This window comes from Setaria viridis, chromosome 9, assembly GCF_005286985.2.
Source record: "Setaria viridis chromosome 9, Setaria_viridis_v4.0, whole genome shotgun sequence".
In the NCBI taxonomy this organism is placed as follows: Eukaryota; Viridiplantae; Streptophyta; class Magnoliopsida; order Poales; family Poaceae; genus Setaria; species Setaria viridis.
The window spans coordinates 23,076,735-23,097,470 of NC_048271.2; the positions used below are offsets into that span (position 1 = coordinate 23,076,735).

At 43.8% G+C, this 20,736-nt stretch overlaps 1 long non-coding RNA gene and 1 pseudogene across 2 annotated transcripts; one reads left to right on the forward strand and one right to left on the reverse strand.

Annotated features, from left to right (window-relative positions):
- Positions 1-8,084: 8,084 nt before the first annotated feature.
- LOC117836503 (uncharacterized) lies at positions 8,085-11,012 on the reverse strand. 2 transcript variants are annotated; one of them, XR_004636112.2, is made up of 5 exons: positions 10,716-11,012; positions 10,248-10,319; positions 10,087-10,151; positions 9,259-9,775; positions 8,085-8,946 (listed from the first exon to the last, which is right to left on the reverse strand). It is a non-coding gene; the product is annotated as an uncharacterized lncRNA (long non-coding RNA). The 2 variants fall into 2 exon arrangements; XR_004636114.2 differs by lacking the exon at positions 10,087-10,151 and having other exon boundaries at positions 10,716-11,010.
- Positions 11,013-12,501: 1,489 nt separating this feature from the next.
- LOC140221146 (uncharacterized) lies at positions 12,502-17,659 on the forward strand (annotated as a pseudogene).
- Positions 17,660-20,736: the final 3,077 nt, after the last annotated feature.

Genomic DNA, 20,736 nt, shown 5'->3' on the forward strand with positions numbered 1-20,736 from the left:
GCCTCCCCCTATCTTCCTCTATCTATCTCTCCTCTCTCTCAGCACTCCTCTGCCTCCCTTCCCCCCTCCGCTTGCCCCTCACCGGTAGTGAGGAGCAGCGGCGAGGTGAGGCGGCGGCGGGCGTGGATCTGCGGCGGCAGGCTGCTTGCGGCGGGGGAGGAGGGGCAAGGGTGGTGGCGGGGGGCAAGGGCGGGGCTTGGGCTCGAGCTCGGGGCGGGGTGTGGCTCAGACGGGGTGGAATTTTTTTTTATTTTTTAATACCCCTTAGTACCTTATTTCAACCTGTACTGAAGAACCCCTTAGTACCGAACTAGCAATACCGGTTGCGCAACCGGTATTAAAAGGGTATTAAAAGGGTTTCCAACCTGTACTAACGGGGCTTTCCTCAGTTGTGATAGTTGCGATAGTTGCCTGGCTCACGCTTCATCAGCTCGCTAGTCAAATAAAAAGTTGTTTGATTTAGGACAAAGAAGGCACCTTTTCTCAGATAGAGGAGTATATTCACTGCTATCTAATATTTATAGATGGGAAATATTCCTTTTGTTGCCTCTTAGACAGAGGAGTATATTCACTGCTATCTAATATTTATAGATGGGAAATATTCCTTCTGTCGGGTGTCCCACCCCGTCGGAGATGATGACGTAAGCTTGGCAAGAGGTCTCAGCAGTGGAAGGCAAGCAGGTTTGCTCAGGCTTCTTCCATGCTTAGGGCACGTACAACCCATAGACAGTTATCGTCTATGTAGTGCTACGGAGGCAAAACAATCTGACGTGGACAATAATTAATGACGAGAGAGAAGGGAGCCATCATCTCACGAGACGACGGCAGGGGCTCGTGCTCCCAGGTCACGTGACGACTCCCATCGCCTGTTGTATGAATCGGTGCTGTCTCTTTCAGATCGAGTGAGAAATCGGTTGCTTACCTGCTTCCCGCGCCTCGCCAGCCACCGGCCACACCCTACTGCCACTGGGCGCCGGAGGAGTAACTTGCCTCTACGCGCGTGTCTGGCCACCGGCTGCTGCTCTGCTCCACCAGCTGGCTGCCGTCGAACACCGCATCATGCTATCCAAGCCGAACCGCGCCGCCAAAGCCGATCCACTGGATGCCTGCCGCGATCCCTTGCCGCTGGGCGCTGGCCACTGTGCTAGGATCGAGAGAGAGAGAGAGAGAGAGAGAGAGAGAGAGAGAGAGAGAGACGGTAGAGAGGGATCGAGAGAGAGACGGCTGAGAGATACGGGAGTCATTGGGAGAGATAAGAGAGACGATGGTAGGGCAGGTTCGGGAGAAATATCTTTGTAATTTTACAGTTTGGCCCTTAATAAAGGTAGAAATCATAGAAAGCTCTTTTAGTAAGGTTGGAAGGACATGAAATAAAATAAAAACTTACATTACAGTCCTTTTGATATATCTTGCATGTGAGATCATTAAAGGTACAATTGAGCACCAAAATGACTACAAAGATCAAGTGTACACTTGATCGCCATTTCAATGAATGAACTAAATAGCTTGTAGACAGTTAAATAGACGGCTCACTGTACAAGCTGTCTTTTTAGCTTTTTGTGTCTAACATGGCAAATCAAATAGACAGCAGCTGTCTAAACTATTGTACGTGCCCTTACCCACGAAAAAAAGGCTTCCTCCATGCATCAATGGCGCAATGCTGAATTTATGACCGACGGGAGGTCCTCGTCCTTTCAGTCGATGACACGTGGGCGTAGATAGGATCCACCATCAAGAGAAGATAAGGACCCATCGACTTCTCCCTGCCTCCCTTTTCCTTTTCTGGTGATTGTCTCTCTCCCTCTTTTTTTCCCTTCCTTTTTGCAAGCGGCGCTGACCAGCACACGAGTAGGAGACCGACAAGTGGCGGCGGGCACGGGAGCAGCCCCAGCGCGGCTCCGAAGGCGCGGCAGTGCCCCGCCGGTGGTGAGCCCCACAAGGCTCTACCCCAAGGGCGCGACGGCGCACCGGCGGCGACGAGCCCGCGAGGCTCCACCCCAAGAGCGCGGTGGACGTCCCAGCGACGGTGGGCATCTCTTTCCTTTTTTGCATTTTTATTTTTTTAGTTTTGTTTTCTATTTTTTTCTTAAGTTTGTCTATGATTTTTGTTAAATTTTGTCCTAATTTTTATTCTAAAACTGTTGGTAAAATTTTTCTTTGAAATTTCGTGTCAAAGTTTTGTTCAGAAACTTTGTTTTAGAAGATTTTACCACATTTTTTACCCCAAAAAATATTGTAAAGGTTTTTATACTATGTTTGCACAAAAAGTTTCCCTACAATCTTTTTCTAATAATCATTTTGTTTGTCAAATTTTTACAATATATTTTTTTCACATGGGACGGATGGATGGTACTTCGAAGACCGACAGGTCATTCGGTCATGCAGTCAGAAATCCCCAAGAGCGAGTGCTCGTAAACTTGCCACGTGTGGTGGAACTATTTGACTTAAACTGATTTAAGAGCGCCTGTCGGAACAACAATTATTCACAATACACTCAAAATAGTTTAAATTCGGTAGTCCGTTGAGTATTCTCGGGACAACCCGAATCATCCATGACTTGAATCTTAGCCATACGTTAGGATCACATCCACGAAGGGAAAGCACCAACAAACTTTATATTTTTACATAAATATTGAAGGTACGAATTATTACAAACCGTAGGTTGAAACAAGTGCAAGTTAAACCATTCTAAGAGTTCCAAATTAAACAAGCCTAGGAAGTAAGTAATTAAACGTCTAAGTCTAACACTGCGGCACTATGAAACTCATAAAATACCCTAGTTCTTCAGGTTTTCCTCTTCAACAAACTGCTGCTGCATGTTTGAAAACAACAAAAGAGAATCCACTGAGTACGAAGGTACTCAGCATTGCTGACTGACCCATCTAACCAGTATAGATAGATTAAAATAAAATTTCAAGTAATATGATAGCTTAATACTGTACTGGCCGACTCGACATTTTGTGAAAAGCTTACTAATTATGAAACCTTAGTTTTATTAGTTTAACCACAATTAATTCTTACCTAAGTGAATAAAATATTTGCTCAATCAAGTGGAACTAAACATCATACAACAATATTAATTTAAGAAAAATCATCATATTGAACTTATTTACTCTATGATGCTTAAGCGATGATCAAGTGCATTCATAACCGAGAATTGCAGCGATCCAGACCAATTTACATCCTGTAGAAGATACCTAATCACTAGCCATGCGCAACTGATTGGGTTGCGTATAACGACCTTTTGATTAGCCGTACCCAAAGATCGGAAACATAATTATCTGAACCCAAGGACGCATCCCCACATGGGACCCCACATCTGGCCTGATCTCCATGTGAGTTTCAGGGTACGTCCCTACCTTTCTCCCACATGCCAAGCACGGGTAAGAATATTTCCAATCAGAGAGCCAACTAACCTACCGGGCTTGTTGGTTCCCAAAGGCAGTAAGCAACCAGGTAATATCACTTGATCAGTGGTTAAAACAATGAATGAGCCTTAAATAATTTAATCTTAGTGGACAAAACTACCATCTCCAGCTTCTGTCCACATCTTTCAAAAACCAAGCCATTTCCTTGAGTTAAGTGTAAGACAATATTATCCTTAAGTTGTTGAGCAACCAAAATTATTCAAAGGTGAAACTAAGCATTGCTAAGCATAGGATAATTACTAATTAATTCGAACAGGTGGCAAAGATGTCCTACAAACAAGGTTGGATTATGCATAAAAGTAAGGTTTCAATCAACTCCAAGACTTAATGCATAAATAGGAAAATAACCAATAATTTGGACACATGAATGTAACAACCTAGCCTAATAAAACCATGTTTAATCTTAACCAACATCATTAGAGCATAAAGAAGAACAATTGGCAGTTGTGAAGACAAGTCAAAAAGACACTTTTGCCCTCACAAGCTGAACAACTTTTTAAACCATAAATCAAATTTTTGCTCAAGAACTTAAAAATATCTCCAACTAAGAGTTGTAGAGCTCAACTTCCCTAACAAATTTTATTTTTGGTGTTTTGTTTGAATTTGAGCAGAAGACCTTCATAAAATCAAAATTTGAATCTGTGCCGATTTAAGAAAAATAAATAAAGTCCCAACTTTGGAGCTCTTTATCTAAAATTCTTCAATATGAACTCAAGCTGAGCTCTATACAAACATTTTAAAGCTTCTATCCCTTAACAACTTTGACTAAAGGAGTAAGGTCACAATCTGCATAGAAGGCTTTCAAAACCTAGGTCAAAGTCGGTCAGATTGGTTAACCCAGCCCCCGACCTGCAATCTAGACTGTTTGGAATCAGTTCAACCATGCATCTTGGCATAAGCTTATCTCACAAAACTTGAACAGAACGCCAGAAAAACCCTTTATAAGTGTTTGAGAACTAAGGTCATACAACAACTTCATCATTTGAACCCTGGTCAAATTCACCTTAGAAGCTTTTCGAAACTGGAGCTCAAGTTAGCCAAAAATCTTGAAAACAACCGAGGCGCGGTGAAAATTGGGCAGCGGTGGTGAAAAAGGATAAACATGCCGGCGGGAGCGGTACTTATACAAAATTTTACCACCTCCTCATCGGCCACCTCATGCTTGCTCCTCTGCTTCGCTTGCACACTGCGCCGGTGCATGGCACGGGCGAAACCACCTCCGGCCATCGATGGCAAGCAGCTACGTGGCAGCGCCACTGCTCTGCTTCTTCTCCCCTTTCCTCCATTTTCGCCCAAAATTCAAACCAAAATTGCGCTCAACTTTCAATCCAAACTCTACTATTCCCTTTAACCAAACTTGTAGATGATTCAATCTGCTACAAGTCATAGATGGAGCTTTTGTTCCATAGAGCAACAGATTAAGAGATATGGATCTCGAAACGTTGGCAAAACTTGAGCTTCTACTGAACCCTTCGAACACATTCTTCAGTTAAACCGTCAACACCAAAACAGTGCAAGATTCAAACTTTGAGCTCACATTTAAATACTTAAACCTCCTTTTCCTTGTACAAGAGCTACTGACATTAGTTAACCATAGGCTGGAGATTCCATTTTGCATGATCTTGTCCAATGTGTTAATGTAAACTTCCTCAAAATCTTGACCCAAATTTGCCCACTCAGCACTGTTTTCAGACTTATTCAGTTTATCAGCTAAGTTGAAAACTGCACAACTTTCAAACTTTGAGACTCAGTTTAAAATTGAAATCTCTCTTTTCCTTATGCAACAATATGTCCAAAATATTTACTGATCATCCAAGTCCACTTGTGGTCCAAAACATCCCAAAGCTTAGATGAAAAATTCTTCATAAGCCAATTTCAAATTTGGCTAATTGCCACTTGGAGAATTTTACAGATTTTGAATAGTTAATCCAAGTCAACAACTTTGACTATGCATTTGAGATGCTTATGACTTGAATTTGATCTCAAACTTGATTCCACTGAGTTCCAAACACTTTCAACATATGATTCCATGTTTGATTCAAATTTTTCCAAATTCGACCATTTATTTGAATTTTTGGTCAAATTTCATCCAAAATTGAACTTGACTCATAATACCTTAGTTTACTCCAATTTTCATTATTATCATCTTGATAACCTTTTAAAGTCCCAAAAACACTTGGTGTTACAGCCTCTCCCACTTAAAAGAATCTCATCCCGAGATTCCAATGCTAGACTTCTTCTTCAAAGTGGAAAGTAAAATGCGTCATATAACTTTCTTTCTATAACTTCATAAAAGAAATTGGTGGACTACTTTTGTACATATTATACATTTTTCCATTGAATTTCAAACCTCTTCAAACAGTTTAGGATACTTGGATTCCATCAAGTAGCCTCATCCTTGGTGTGGTTCTTCCACCGTACCTTGTAAAACTTGATACTTTTGGTACGAGTATCTCATGTTTTGTGATCCAGAATCTTAATAGGTCTTTCTTCATAAGTCAAATCCGATTCCAACTCTAGTTCTGGATCTTCTAGAATTTCTTGTGGAACTCTCAAACATTTCTTGAGTTGAGACACATGAAACACGTCAAACATTTCTTGAGTTGAGACACATGAAACACGTCAAACATTTCTTGAGTTGAGACACATAAAACACATCATGTATAGAGGCAAGTTGATCAAGTAACGTAAGTTTATAGGCAACAGGACCCTTCTGCTCCAAAATCTCATAGGGACCAATATACCTTGGAGCCAACTTTCCTTTAACTCCAAATCGTTGCACTCCCTTCGTATGAGATACTTGGAGATATACAAAATCCCCAACTTTGAAGACTAAAGGTCATCTCCTTTTATCAGAATAACTTTTCTGCCTGGGCCGTAAGCTAGTAAAAAAACAGCAGCCGCCATCTCCGGCCATCGATAGGGGCCGTGCCTTGTACCATTTGATTCCCGTACACGATCGTTTCTCATTTTAAGTCTAACACAGCCCCCTTAAGTTTGGTGCCGGAGCAAACGGGCCAATGTCGGAAGTCATTTTTTTTTTGAGTAAGAAAAGCGATGAATGATGTAACAGCTTGGATTCCTATCTGGACGACCCACTCTATCCCTATAGGCAGTTCCATAGTAATAAGCCTGGCTTGATACGAACGGTCTGTTAGTAACTTGTGCCTTAGTTGGCCAAGAAAATACGCAACTCCGGCCTTATTTGATATCTTGTACAAATGACACACTATTTAAATTGCTCTCATGCATGTATAGATGATTGGGGTTCATTCCACTCACATATCCATCGATATTCATTTATGCATCCATAGGAGAAGACCAACACACCTTGGGTTCCGGGAGGAGGCCGGTGTCGGGATCAAGGCCAAGAGGCAAATGCAGGGTTAGGGACAGAGGAGGAAGCATGCGAGCATCGTGCAGGAGGCCCGCTGCACGTAAGGGCCGCAGACGTGCGATGGACGAGGAGGAGGCTAGCGCCAACAGCCCAGCAGTACATCTGGCGCATGAAAATTGTCCGCGCCGCATGTACGAAGCGACGCGAGACGTCTGTGATGACGAATAAAAAATGCTGTCCACCTCCGTTTGCTTAGAGCAACTCCAAGAGTACCCTAAAAAGTTCTTCCCCAAAACTATGTATTGGGGGTTCTCCTAAAAAAAATTTCCCCTAAAAACATATCAATCCACAGCAGATCGCTAATAAATTGCCCCCAATATTTCAAAACAGGCCACGTCATCGTATTGGGCCCATCGGAAGGGACGCGCGGGTGTGCGGGAATTAGGATTGGGGGAGGAACGCCAACGCTAAAATATACGCGGTGGCAGGCTGTTTTTTAGCGTTGCTAAAAAATTAGAGAAGGTTTGGGTGGACTGTTGGAGTTCGTTTTTTCTCCTTTTCTCCCTAAAAAGAATATTGGGAGTAAGATTAGCAGCCTTTTGGAGTTGCTCCATCATCAAACCTGGACGGAGGGAGTACATTGCTCGCTTGTAAACATCATGTGCATAATTAAGCACCTTCCGGGTCAACAGAATAAACTACGTGTACATTGAGAATACATATCAATCATTGAGCTAGCAGAAAATTACCAAGATATAACACTCACATGATCGCAAAAAGCTATTGTTCAGCCAGCAGTTCGAAAGATAATTTGTTTTCAAAGCTATTTTTGTCAATGATAATTGGAGTCTGCCAAATTGATGAACACATGTTTCTACTTTTTGATAATTTCTAGGATTTATCACTTAGAGCTAGTTTGGAAGCCAAGAGCATGATAACCCAAGGAAGGAGGCCTCCGGTGAGGTTTTATTAGTCAAATCATTTCCCTGGGTGGCTTTCCCCACATGGTATCCCTTCCCCATCACTGTTTGCGAGCTAGGGGGAATATGCAGGAAACAAAAACCATCTCAAAAAAAGCAGAAAGTGCTTGAATAAAAATGAGAGCCGTCCGTCCAGCGAAATCGAACAGTGGAAACAAAGAAAGTACCATAAAGTACCAATTTGGTTGGACCAAATACCAAAATAGTGAGAAATTACTATGATACTCTTTTAATTATGTGTAAATCTACTTAATTCTTTTTTAAACCATGGGTACTTTAAAAGCATTGTAACAAAGCTTAATAATAAACTCATAACGGACCATTGTCGACATCACAATATCATGAAAGGCTCCAGAAAAAATCTTTATTCAATCGCATATATCTCAAGGATGAAATCAATTAAGTTTAATTTATTAAAGTACTTTGTATTCACTAGCTAAACAAGTCTTAATATCATCTCCCTGCTATACTGTTGCATCCCGTCTTTGTCCTACAAGCCGATCTCTATCTCAAATCCCATGTCTTCGAGAATCTGCAGGAACTTTGTAGGTAAATCAAGATGAACATAAAAATGCACAAATAGCCTTCAGTGCACAATGCAATTGGAAGAAAATAGCAGCAGGCTAATACTTGAGAGCAATTTGAAGTAATTCATATAGATAATTCAGTTAGATAAATAGTTAAGTGCAAGCTGAAGTAAACTGCCAATTTCACTGTCACCTTTCTGTGAAGATTTTGATTAATGGAGGTAGAATAGCTAATTTCATCCTTAAACTTTTACCCATGGATCAAATTCATCCTTCAACTTTCGTGCGAGTCAATTTAGTCCACCAACTTCAGTTTTGCGATTCATTCTCGTCCTTAGGCTGACCTGGACGTCCAGTTAAGCCTTCCACATCAGTTAGCCGCATGTCATCAGATGGAAATGTCCTTTATGCCCTCATTCAATTAGCCTGCAGGCCCTGCACCCCTTCTCGCTCCACATCGGACGTTTGCCCCAGAACAGCACCTCCCTCTTGGCGCGTCCGTCCGCGGGCACACTCCTGGATCGTCACGGGATCCGTCACGTCCACCTGCAGCCCAGGTGCTGGAGACCCTGCCGGCAGCGCATCCAGCTCGAGCTTCAACATGCACACCATCGCTGGGCCATGAGTCTCCGTCACGCCGTTCAAATAGATCACCAGGCGGAGAACACAGCACCCTGCATAACAACGAGATGACACTTCTGACTCAATCATCAATCAATTGAAGTAGCTTTCTGAAATATTCCAGACAGAGAATAATTCGCAAACAAATTCTGGGATCAACAAATTGATTTCCGCAAGAACAAATTCTGGGATCAACATATTGATTTCCGCAAGAACAAATTGCCTTCGCGTAGCAGCCAGTGATACTAGCTAAACGAAAAAAAGATGAACTTTTGGGTGCATAGGAAGAGGTAAGATAAAGAATTTGCTGAATCGACAACTCCATGTGACAGAAGAAAACGGAGGAACATGGCTCGATATTTTACCACATCGTGGCGTGCGATGCCCAGGACGGCGACAAGTCAGACACGGCTGGGTCTCTCGCCAGGTACATCTTGGTGCCTTCCATTGTTGCGGTAGCCTCCAGCGAGGGCCTGCAGTTCGGAGGAACGGGTTCGCCACGACGAGGATGGATGGAGGCATGGAGCCTTGGAGCCTTGGAGGGATAGAGCGAGCGTTGACCAAGGCATGCGAGGGGGCAATAGATGGAGCGAGAGGGGATGCAGCCAAATAGAATGAGGGCATATTGGACATTTGCATGCAATGGCATGATGAGGCTGGCTGATGTGGAAGGTCTACATGGACATTCAAGTCAGATGAAGGATGAGATTGAACCGGAAAACTGAAGTTGGAGTTCTAAATTGGTCCACATGAAAGTTGAGGGACGAAGTTGACCTATGGACGAAAGTTCGAGGACGAAAATGCCTATTTTGCCATTAATGGAAAAGAAAGAGATAAGCTCTTGCAATGGACTGCCTTTTTATGTAACATAGGCTATAACACCTACAATTTCAAAATCAAGAAGCAATTGAATGTGTAACAAACTGCATTATGAAATAACTAAGCGAAGGATTAATAATTAAGTCCATCATAAAATACATGTATTTGAAGCAATCCAATATCTCCTGGCAACCGAAAAGAGGAATAATGAAGTAAAGAATAGTAGCCTATTTTGTCTACGAATCTCATGAGTGATTTCAGCTACTGCACAAATGAACTTTGGACCGGTATTCCTACAAATCAATTATTGAGCTAGTGCATTGATATTATGCATTTCAAAATAGTGAACTAGCCAGGAAAATAAGAACCCATACCTGATTAAGGGCCTTCTCCTAAAGACCAAGAACCCTTTACTTTTCTTGCTGATTAATTAGAGAACCTAATTATATGCATATATTAAACATACATCATGTTGAATTGTTGGACTAATCATGACTGAATGCATGAAGTATGCAGACATCAGGTTTATCCCTACCTGGCTGCTCGTGAGCTACCCCCAGAAGCTAATCTGAGATAGCCCTTCATGATTCCAATGATCCACTTTAGCCTGCAAAGAAAACAAATAGAGGATTAGAAAAAGTTCCTAATGTTGCAGCTGAGCATTCAGTGACGCCGAAAACTAAATATTTTATAGCCGCATTAATCCACTACAGGCAACACGACCACAAATTTTCAGCACTGCTGTCCAAAAATCAAGCAACGTCTAAGTCACTTGAGAGAACAGAATAGCATTGTACCTCGAGTGAATTAGCAGCCAACATCCGAAAAATGCATAAATTACCTACAAAATTTCTAAGACTCTAATGGATCCGAAGCTAACCAGATCTACCAAATTCTGGGCAAAATCGACACACGTAACTGATCAATCAACCAAGAACAATCACAAATACGCCTACGTCTACACACCATTTCACGTACAAGAGAGGATTTTTTGGCTCCATACATTTGGTCAGACAGAGAAGGAAGAAGCACATCAGCCTTCCCCTTTCCCCAGAGATATTCCGTTCCCTGAGTCGCCATCATCAAGCCTCTATAGCCATCCAGAGATCTTGCGCCTTCCCTGAGCTCCTCCTCTCGGAAGACAAACTGAGGACTAGGAGGAGGAAGATTTACTTGTGAGCAGCGTCTGTTGGAGTGCGGGAGACAACTATGGGGGCTCGCGAGCATGGAGGTGGGGGAGACAGCTGCAGGGGCTCGTGAGCATAGAGGCGGAGGTGCTAGCGAGGAGGGGAAGCAAAGGGGTGGGAGCCGACTTTTTTTTATTTTAACCCTTTTCGTGAAATTTTTTTACAAATACATCCCTGATGGAACTAATTAAAAAAATGGACCCATAGGCACCAAGCTATCACGTCTTGGCACCAGCCTCCATGACGCCAAGATCCAACCCCTAGATCTACATGGCATGACTTACGTGGTGGCGCCATAGATCTTGGCGCCAAGGCTTGGCGTCAACCAGCCTAGCGCCAAGCCCTACAACCATAGGAACGCCATTCCTTTCTTTTCTTGCTTCTTCATTCAAACTATTCTTGCTATCTCCAACACTGCCGCCGCCGCCATCCTCGGAGCACGCCGCCGCTACCCTCGGAGCGCGCCGCCACCACCGCAGCCCGCCCCCACTCCTGGGCGCCCGCCCCCACCCCTGGGCACCCACCCATGGCCGCCCTCCCCCGCCCTCTCTGGTGGCCGCCCGCCCCAACCCCTGGGCGCCCGCCGGTTGCCGGCCGCCCCCGCCCCTGGCTGCCGGTGTGCGCCGTCCCTGAGATAGGTAAGAATAGTTAGTTCGTAGAATAGTTAGGTAGTTAGTAGAATAGTTAGATAGATTGATTAGTTAGATTGATAGATAGATAGATAGATAGATAAGAAGATAGAATAGTTAGGTAGAATTTAGATAGGTAGGTAGAATTGTTAGATAAAATAGTTAGATAGATAAATTGATAGTTTGATAGAATTGTTAGATATGAAAACTAATTTAATTTGGTAGGTTTTGTGTATGAATTGCAACGAAAGAAGGAATACAGAATACTCATGATACTATTTAACTAGGTGGATGTGCTTATAGATAGATAAATAGATAAGAAGATAGAATTGTTAGATAGAGAAATAGATAGTTAGATAGAATTTTCTTTGTATGTAATTTTATTTACGTTGTTAGATATATAGTTAGTTACATAGTAATATAGTTATTACGACATTTAGTTAAGTAGTTATATACTTAGGTACATATGTACATATTAGGTGATGTAGTTAGTTAGTAGTATTTAGTAGTTAGTAGTGAATTGATAGTATCTCATTTCATACTAGAGAGCTTGTACTTAGAATACTTTATTTATTATGGACTAAATGAATTGTGCGTCGTTATGTTTATGTACTAGATGGACAATGTAGTGAGCATATATCATGGAGGCACCGTGGAAAGGGATGACTATGGATGTGTTAAGTTTGTTGCCATGCAGTGCGAGGTTGTGATATTCGATGAGAAGCTCTCGTTTAGTGAGTTGGTTGCAAGGGCTCGGGAGGAGATACATTGTCATGGAGATGATGACATCACAGTCGAGGGCGTACTTCACCTAGGTTCCCCTCTCAACATTCAAAGGAAGATGGTCCCAATTCGGTGTGCAGACTAGTGGGAGAAATATGTGAGAACGGTTATGAACGGCTATTCCCCAAGTATGTAAGTGGTTGTTCATCGGGTGTTAGTTGATCCAATTCCTCATCGGTTTTCCCGACCAATGGGTCAACGGGCACACTTCGACTCTCCCGTCCCGGAACCTGTTATGGACGTGAAGGTGGCACCTACGGTTCCCGATGCTGAATCTGCCTCCAATGAAGTAGTTGGAGATGTTTGTCGGACTGTTGATGATATGGCAGATTCTCCTCATGAGATCCTTGTGACACAGAATAATCCAAGTGTCTTATCAGTTTCTCTTGTTGGGAGCTAACCCCCTTTGTTCCATCAATTTGTTCTTTACTCATATTTCTACTTATGTTGCAGGAGACATTCCTGAAACTGTGGATTGCGTGGCTCCAATAGTGTTGAAATTATGAATTATGAAGATGCATATGAGATGGGAGTGGATCTTGATTCTGATGATGATCGCCCTGTTGGAGAGATGACAGAGAGTGATGTTGAGATGTTCAGGCGTATCTTCCCTGGACGTCGTGATCCGAGAGTTCACGAGTTCAGCGATCTTACCCATTCCGATCACGCATTTGCAGAATGACGTGATGATGAGCTCCTAGAAGCTCCTGAGGCCAGCCCTAGTATGGTGATTGAGGAGGGTAGGGTACTCAAGGACCTTCCCGCATTGAAGAGGTGGTTGCAGGCATTTGTGGTGATGTGAAAGAGACCTTACAAGGTCTTGCATTCATATGCGCAGCGCCGTTACACAGTTGTGTATGACAAGAAACGGTGCCCATGGAGGGTTTGTGCAAGGAAGCAAAATATCATCGGGAAGTGGAAGATCACAAAAGTTGTTGGTGCACACAATTGTGCTGACCATGAGCTTACAGTCAAACATCGACAGTTGACATCTACCCTAATTGCCAAACGGATGATGGGAATATTGAAGGAACAACCCAACATGAAAGTTAGGACAATTATCAGAACCATTGCGGAGATTTATGGAGGTTATGTGATAACTTATGGTAAAGCTTTGAGGGCTAAGCAACGAGCATGGCAGATGATATATGGGGATTGGGAGTCTGGGTATGAGCAGCTGCCAATGCTTTTCAGTGCAATCAAAGCGGTGAATCCAGGCATACATTATGAGTACATCCCAAAACCAAATGCTTGGAAGAATGGGAGGCAGATATTTGGGCGTGCATTCTGGTGCTTCCCTCAGTGTGTCGAGGCCTTTAGGCACTGTCGTCCCGTCTTCTTTGTTGATGGCACATTTTTTATTGGCAAATATAGGGGCACACTTCTAGCCATATCTTGTGACGCGAACAACATGTTGGTTCCTTTAGCATTTGCACTGGTTGAGAGGGAGAACAATGATAGTTGGGAATGGTTCTTGAGACTAGTCCGGATACATGTGGCTGGACCTAGTAGGGAAGTTGGTGTCATATCTGGTAGGCACCAGGGCATACTTAATGCCGTGCAAGAGCAGATAGAGGGGTATCCACCTTTGCATCATCGTTGGTGTACTCGGCACCTTGCCGAGAACCTACTTTGGAAGGATGGTGTGAAGGATAATTTTGAGCTATTTCAGGTTGCTGCTCGTCAGCTTGAGGACTATTACTTTCAGCGCAAGTTGGAGCAGGTCAGGTCTGCAACAAATGCAGAAGGTAGATAATGGCTCGCAGCTTTGATAAGAGATTTGGATAAGTGGACTAGATCTCACGACACTGGCGGATGGAGGTATGAGTTTCAGTGCAGCAACATGGCGGAGTCATTCAATAAGTTGCTATTGGGGATATGTGGTATGCCCATAAACGCAATCGCTCAATTCACCTTCTACAGGCTTGTTGCGTGGTTCAATGAAAGACACGCCAAAGCAAAAGCGTTGCAGAGTGCTAGGGAGAGATGGGCTGAAAAACCAAAGAGACACCTAAGCATTGCAAATGAAAGGGCTGCCACACATGAGGTTCAATGTTTTAACCTCACCATAGGGACTTATCAGGTGGAGCATAGGGGCGGGACAACATCCAACGGTGAGATCCAAGAGTCGAGGATACATGTGGTAGTCCTCTGAGATTTCAAGTGCACTTGTGGTAAGCCAAGGCAGTACCACTTCGTATGTTCTCATGTGGTGGTAGCAGCTAGGCATCGCAACTTTGATATCGAGAGCATGATACCTCATAAGTTCAGTGTAGACACGCTTGTGCGCACATGGAGCCCCCGCTTCGTGCCTTTTCGGGATCCTAGAGAGTGGCCTTCCTATGATGGGCCAAAATACATTGCGGATCTAGCTTACCGTTGGAATAAGTGTGGATCAAGGAAGAGGACGAGGCACAAGATGACTATGGATCAGGTATCCAGAAGAACGAGGCGTGATAGAGCAACACCATTTCTTACTGACCCCGAGCAGAACGAGTGCGGCAAGTGCGGTAGACTGGGTCATAACTCACGCACTTGCCATTGGCAGATTAGTGAGGTGTGACTAATGGTTCTTTTCATTACTTCATATGTGTCTTCTCCATTCAATTAATTATGTGTGTCTTAATTTATGATTGTAATAGTGTCATTTACTTGTACATCTCTAACTTTATGTTTCATTGTTTACTGATTTTATATGTCATTGACTTTTTCTAGTATGGCGCAATTCCACCTACTCGACCAAGCGTACGACCAGACCCACCGAGGACGTCTCATAGCGGGGGGGAGGGGGAGGTAATAATCTACACATGTTGATCTAATTTTTGTAAGCGTACACGTGTTGTTCCTCAAATAACGAAAGACTTTGTTTGTTTGCATGCAGGTCCTTCCGCTCCTTCGCTCTAGAGCCCATGATGGGTTCTTGGCATTGCAGTACGACGAACGCTACACTTCTTTACTAGAGATGGCGGGCCTAGATGTCATCTCGTTTTAGGTTCGTTGTGGGTTGCCCAAGTTCAACTCAGCGGCCATAACTGTGTTGGTTGACAGGTATTATCCTACGTCTAGTGCCTCCGTTCATGTTCAATTTTTTGTGTCCTTACCTATTTGACAAGTAATATTTGTTTAAAATGTCGGTGGCGGCCCGAGACTCACAGCTTTCACCAGCCTTTCGGAGAGATGATAGTGATGCTACAGGACTGTTAGAAGATGCTGGGTCTGTCGATTCGTGGCAACTCAGTGATTGCGCCGTGCGTGTCAAAGGGTTGGAGAGCACGAGTAGCAACCTTCCTTGGTCGTGAGGTTGAGGATCAAGGGGCTCGCACATCTGGAGTACTAATCTCCTGGCTGTGGGAACACTTCGGACATTGCCCCCAGCACGCGGATGCGGAGACAGTTGGGCACTACTGCAAGGCGTGGATCCTGTACCTGTTTGCCTGCGTTCTTTCCCCAAACGCCATGGGTGACACTGCATCTTGGATGTGGATCCACTGCCTCTCTGACTGGTAGCAGGCGGGTCAGTACAGTTGGGGCTCAGCTGTGCTGTGTTTCCTTTACCGACAACTGTGCGAGGCGTGCCATCGGACTTTGGCCTCAGCGTCAGTTGGTGGGTGCGTGTACCTGTTGCAGTTGGGGATGTGGGCCCGTCTACCAGTTGGTCGTCCCGAGGCTATGGGCCGTCGACTGTGGTTCCCAGGTCAGACACCGAGACAACAGCCGACGTGGGCGTACCTTTGGGACCAAGTTAAGGTTGGCCACACGAGGTTGGAGCGGGCGTACCTAGATTACATTAACGAGCTAGACATGCTCATGGCTTATAGTGTAAGTAAATTTTATTTCTAATGATGCTTTCTATTACTTTAGTATAACAGCTAACATCTTGTTTTGACATGTTGCAGGTAGATTGGTAGCCGTACGAAGGAGAGGGGGCACTTCCTTTTGCTGTAAGTGTCATGTGTGTGAGCGATGATGATTTATACAGGATGAAGTGCCCTCTGGTATGCTTCTATGCTGTCGAGTTCCACATGCCTGATCGAGTAGCATGTCAGTTTGGGATAAGGCAGATTTGGCCAACTCCTGCAATCTCGACTAGAGTGGAGTTACACAAGTAGGTGTTTTGCTATTTTAATTATCTTGTGATGGTCCATTACCATTAAGTAAAGTTTGGCAACTCATAACATCTAACGTGACATGCAGGGTGGATCGTAAGAAGAAGCGAAAGGTCTCTGAGTGGCACGAGTTCCACCAGGCTTACATTGAGCAATAGGATCAGTTCCATGACAACGTGGACGAGAACGATGACCCGCACACAAACAGTGAGTACAGGCAATACCAGACTTGGTACCAAGGTGCGACGTGTAGCAGGCTGAGGGTACAATGGACACAAGATAACTACGCCGACATCCAGTCATCCGATGATGAAGACACGGTGTACGACCAAAGTACTCGTGCAGGAAGGCAGGTGGAGACAGGACCAATTCTGGATAGGATGGTAAGTCAATTGCCTTACTTTTCTATGTTAAGTTACTTAGTGATTTAGTGAGTTAGTTAGTTAGTGACTTATTGCCATTCATCATTTATTGATTTAGTAGTTAAGTGGCTTAGTGACTTAATCATTTAGTGGTTTAGTGACCTAGTGAGTTAGTGACTTAGTGAGTTAGTAAGTTAGTGACTTAATCATTTAGTGGTTTAGTGACTTAGTTACTTCATCATTTAGTGGTTTAGTGACTTAGTGAGTTAGTGACTTAGTGAGTTAGTAAGTTAGTGACTTAATCATTTAGTGGTTTAGTGACTTAGTGAGTTAGCGACTTAGTGACTTAATGAGTCCGTGACTTAGTGACTTAATGAGTTAGTGACTTAATCATTTAGTGGTTTAGTGAGTTACTAAGTTAGTGACTTGATCATTTAGTTATTTACTGACATAGTGACTTAGTGACTTAATCATTTTGGAAATTTGTTGCAGGGTTGTACCCTCCAAAGCTCGGTTAGAGACATTGAGCATTTCCGTCCTAGAGTTACGGACCACGAGACACGAAGTTTTCTAGATGTAAGAATCAAAATATTCTTTCAAATACTTTGTTAATACGTTACATTCTTTCATTTAACTAGTTTTTGCACAACATCGACTATCAATTCGGCTTCACCGTGCAGCTGCTCGTTGTGGTTGTAGGACAGCCACGACGCTAGACGTGCACATTCCATCCCCACACGGATGAGGCGTTGGTTCGTCTAGGCAAGGCCCATTATGGTCTAGAGCAATTGCGTCCAAGGATGAGGACGACGACGATGATGACAACGGGGACCAGAGGCCCGAGGAGCTTGACCCGTCTCAGCTCCAGAACGCTCCTTGACTTAGCCTACACAGGTTGTAGGCACTAGATTACGTCGCCCACGTTCTCCTTACACTCCAGGCACCGACGCTCTTGGTCACAAGGGTAAGGGTAAGACTAGGAGACAGTGAGGGTACTATTGTGGACTTTGTGGTAGATGCTAGTGTACTATTATGGACTTTATGGTAGATGCTACTACTTTCATTATGGACTATTGTGTATATGGATTTTTATTATTTGACTATTGTGTATATGGACTTTCATGGACTTTGTGGACTTTTATTATGGACTATTGTGTATATGGACTTTCATTATTTGACTATTGTGTGTATGAACTATTGGGGACTTTCATTATGAACTTTGTGGACGTTCATTATGAATGGACGTTCATTATTAACTATTCTGGACTTTCGTTGTGAACTATTGTGTATATGGACTTTTAGTGTGAACTATTGTGGATTTTTATTATGAATGTGCGATATGCTTGTATGTTTGTATTTAGGTTCATCTCATAATTGTGTATGGATTGCATCAAAAAATAGGGGAAATTCTGCCAAAATTTCACTAAGAAGTACAATTTTCATTTTCTGCGAAAATTTCACTAAAGAGTACAACTTTAAAGTGCATTACGTCGCAAAATAAACATACGTCATCTACCACTTGCATGCCCATACTTAAAGTGCATACTTAAAGTGCATTACATGACAACATAATGAAAAGTCCCACAGTAGATAATATTGTTCATAAATAAACCATAGAACTAGAAACTAATTAAGACTACTGAGTGCAACGAGGCCACTTTCCCTTCCTCAAGGCATCAGGATTCTCCTGAATCTCTGCTTTCACTTGGCACGCACGCTCAAACTTCCTCTCCATGTCTTCCCTTTCCGCAGCAACACGCCTCCTTTCCTCCTCTTCCTTGTGCTCCTTTTCTACAGCCTCCTCTCTGAGGCTCTTCTCCATCATCTCCTTCCTCTCTGCATCCCAGGGCAACATATCCTCCATCTCCTCCTTGTCTTTAGGATTGATCTCAGTGTCGATCCACTGCTCAAAATCACAGAGCGGTAGAGGGGTCTGCAACAAATGCAATTGTTAGAAAACAAAAAAAAATATGGAAAATAATTATAGCACAACAACAATTCCTTACCAACTTGTTAATGCAGCACTGATGAAGTGAAGGTTCAAACTCAAAGTTGGAACACATCCTATACCTCTGCCTATACGTGTCATGTTCATCAGACTTGGCAACCTTGCAAGGATCGCCGCAAAAGCACATAGGAACTAGAACACCACTAGGCAGAGGCAATGGGTCGAAGGCATTTCCGGTCAGCTTGGCGCCATAACTACAATTTAGTTTATTTCGTTGTAAGAACCGAAAGCACTTAACAATAAACCTACAATTAGAGTTTCCCATTTGATCCACAACAATAAACACATAACATAACTACATGCGCTGAGGTTACCTTGGTTTCCTAGCTTCTCCACGCCTCGGCATCCTACGGTTGCATGAAATCCTAAGTTCAAAAATCCAACTAATATATAGCGAATTGATGTGAAAAAAAGCTACGAGGAAGAGATGATACCTTGCTCTTCAAGATCCATGGACAAAATGAAAGTTTCTTAGGCCAAAATGCCGATTCGTAGTATAGGGCGAAGTGGGGAGAGAAAAAACCTGAGAGGGAGGAGAAAGATGAGGAAGAAGGCTCGGTCAAGAAGAAGGGGTGCGGCCCTTATGTTGGAAGCATGGCGCCAAGCCTCCACCACATCAGGTGCCCCGTCAGTCGCGACGGCTGAACCTTGGCGCCATGGAGGCTAGCGCCAAGACGTGTTAGCTTGGCGCCAGCCATCCTGACGCCAAGCTATGGGTCCATTTTTTGAATTAGATCCGCCAGGGGCGTATTTGTGAAAAATTTTCATGAAAAGGGCTAAAATAAAAAAATTCTAGGGGTGGGAGACCCGCGAGAAAGGAGACGAAGGCGGCGTCGGCGCGTTGCGAGCGAGGAGGGGAAGCGTTGCTCGACCTAATGGGTCATGGATTTCAATCGGTCCACGAAACCCCGTCATGCAAGCTTCCAAATGCTGGGCCAATCTGGCATGGGGGAGCATTGCCCGTGGGCTTCCAACCCTAGGAAAAGCCCAGGATCCAGCGGGGTCTGGAGTCAGAAATCCTATCCATCTTTCGGAAGATTCTTTCCATCTTACCTTCCAATGTTTGACATTGGTGCAAGTTCCCTCCGCTATCCGATCTCCCAAGCTTAGGCGCATATACTTTTTTCTTTTCCATTCTTTTTATTTCCCGTTTCGTTCCAATCTTTGAACATCTCCTTCCTCCGCTCGGGCTGTCAATCGAAGAGGCGACCACGCGGTTCATTGCTGTTGGCTCGCTTCACTCGGGTTGATGAGGAGGCGACCGCTGGGGTTCTCCGTCGGTGATTCTCTGGGAAGTTGTTGCCGGCTCGCTCCGCTCGTGTCCTCCGCAAGGGTCGGAGCTGGAGGTGGCCTAGGTCCACCGCTGCCGCCCCTGGTTACCACTGCCGGTGGGTTCCACGGAGGAAAACGGGATTCCGTGGCCTTCCTCTACGATCTGAAGCCCTTGATTTCCCGCCCGACTGCCCGAGGCCCTCCATCCGCAAGCCCATTTTCAAGCATTGCCCTCCATCAACGACTGCTTCCTCATCTCGCTACCCCCAACAATGAGTTCCCTAGTTCATGAGGTGAGGTCGCCATCCATTCACCCAGATCTCTGTGCTTCTCGCAATTTTTTCCCAAACTCAAGATACTGTGCACAGTCCAGCATTACTTAATTTTACTTTTCTAATTATATGCAGTTCAATTGATCTAGGTGTCGATTTGTTCTTCTGTTGCTTTGGATATCCAATATGGGCATATTAGTAAGGTGACTAGGTGTTCTTCATTGTCACTGTCGTTTTGACTGATGCGGTGATGCCTAATGAACACCTATGACTTGGCATAAGTAATTTCTCATGGTGTAGCTTCGCAAATTCATCATTAATTCATTGCTTTTTTTTTCCAAAATAGGCCAAATCAATTCCTTATGGCCACATTTGATGTTTAAAGTAGAGTAAAAAATCATATCT